This window comes from Pan paniscus, chromosome 14 (assembly GCF_029289425.2).
Source record: "Pan paniscus chromosome 14, NHGRI_mPanPan1-v2.0_pri, whole genome shotgun sequence".
In the NCBI taxonomy this organism is placed as follows: domain Eukaryota; kingdom Metazoa; phylum Chordata; class Mammalia; order Primates; family Hominidae; genus Pan; species Pan paniscus.
Window position 1 is genome coordinate 54,437,439 of NC_073263.2, and position 1,369 is coordinate 54,438,807.

Sequence of the window (1,369 nt, forward strand, 5' to 3'; positions counted from 1 at the left end):
GCTTATGTTTCATTGTTTAAAACCCAAGCCTTTGATATTTAGCTCATTAACTAAATTCTTAAATTAATCCTTAAGTGTTCACATGCCATGACATGACTATATATTATAACTGTCAGTTAATATGTTTTCATTTTAAAGGAGATTTCATTAAGCCAAAGGAATGAGTAGTACATGAATTTCATATTGTGCAGTGTGGAATTCATAGGGAGGAGGGACGCTCAAATCATAGCCCATTGATGCTTATCTAATTCATACCAATATGACAATCTTTTTTTTTTATTTTTTTATTTTTTATTTTTTATTATACTTTAAGTTTTAGGGTACATGTGCACATTGTGCAGGTTAGTTACATATGTATACATGTGCCATGCTGGTGCGCTGCACCCACTAACTCGTCATCTAGCATTAGGTATATCTCCCAATGCTATCCCTCCCCCCTCCCCCCTCCCCACCACAGTCCCCAGAGTATGGTATTCCCCTTCCTGTGTCCATGTGATCTCATTGTTCAATTCCCACCTATGAGTGAGAATATGCGGTGTTTGGTTTTTTGTTCTTGCGATAGTTTACTGAGAATGATGGTTTCCAATTTCATCCATGTCCCTACAAAGGATATGAACTCATCATTTTTTATGGCTGCATAGTATTCCATGGTGTATATGTGCCACATTTTCTTAATCCAGTCTATCATTGTTGGACATTTGGGTTGGTTCCAAGTCTTTGCTATTGTGAATAATGCCGCAATAAACATACGTGTGCATGTGTCTTTATAGCAGCATGATTTATAGTCATTTGGGTATATACCCAGTAATGGGATGGCTGGGTCAAATGGTATTTCTAGTTCTAGATCCCTGAGGAATCGCCACACTGACTTCCACAATGGTTGAACTAGTTTACAGTCCCACCAACAGTGTAAAAGTGTTCCTATTTCTCCACATCCTCTCCAGCACCTGTTGTTTCCTGACTTTTGAATGATTGCCATTCTAAAAAATATGGAACGCTTCACGAATTTGCGTGTCATCCTTGCGCAGGGGCCATGCTAATCTTCTCTGTATCGTTCCAATTTTAGTATATGTGCTGCCGAAGCGAGCACCCAATATGACAATCTTATGGGTCAGACTTGCACAGTAGACATGACTGTATACTGTAACACTTGTTAAAAATTACGTGAATTACCAATATTGGGATGTAAACAACTATACATTTTATTTGATGGAGCTAGTGGGTGCTTTCTTGAGAAAAAATATGCAACTATTCTACATGGCTAGGAAAAGACAAACAAAAAACCTCACGTTATCCACAAGATCTGTAGTCTCATTGTCTAGTTCTCATCATAAAGGCACACTACAATTAGCAGAATATGGAAATATAA

At 37.8% G+C, this 1,369-nt stretch overlaps 1 non-coding gene across 1 annotated transcript; it reads right to left on the reverse strand.

The window, feature by feature from the left end:
* Window positions 1-983: 983 nt before the first annotated feature.
* LOC112436951 (U6 spliceosomal RNA) lies at window positions 984-1,090 on the reverse strand. The gene has a single exon (XR_003025614.3). It is a non-coding gene; the product is annotated as a U6 spliceosomal RNA (small nuclear RNA).
* Between the last annotated feature and the right edge of the window lie 279 nt (window positions 1,091-1,369).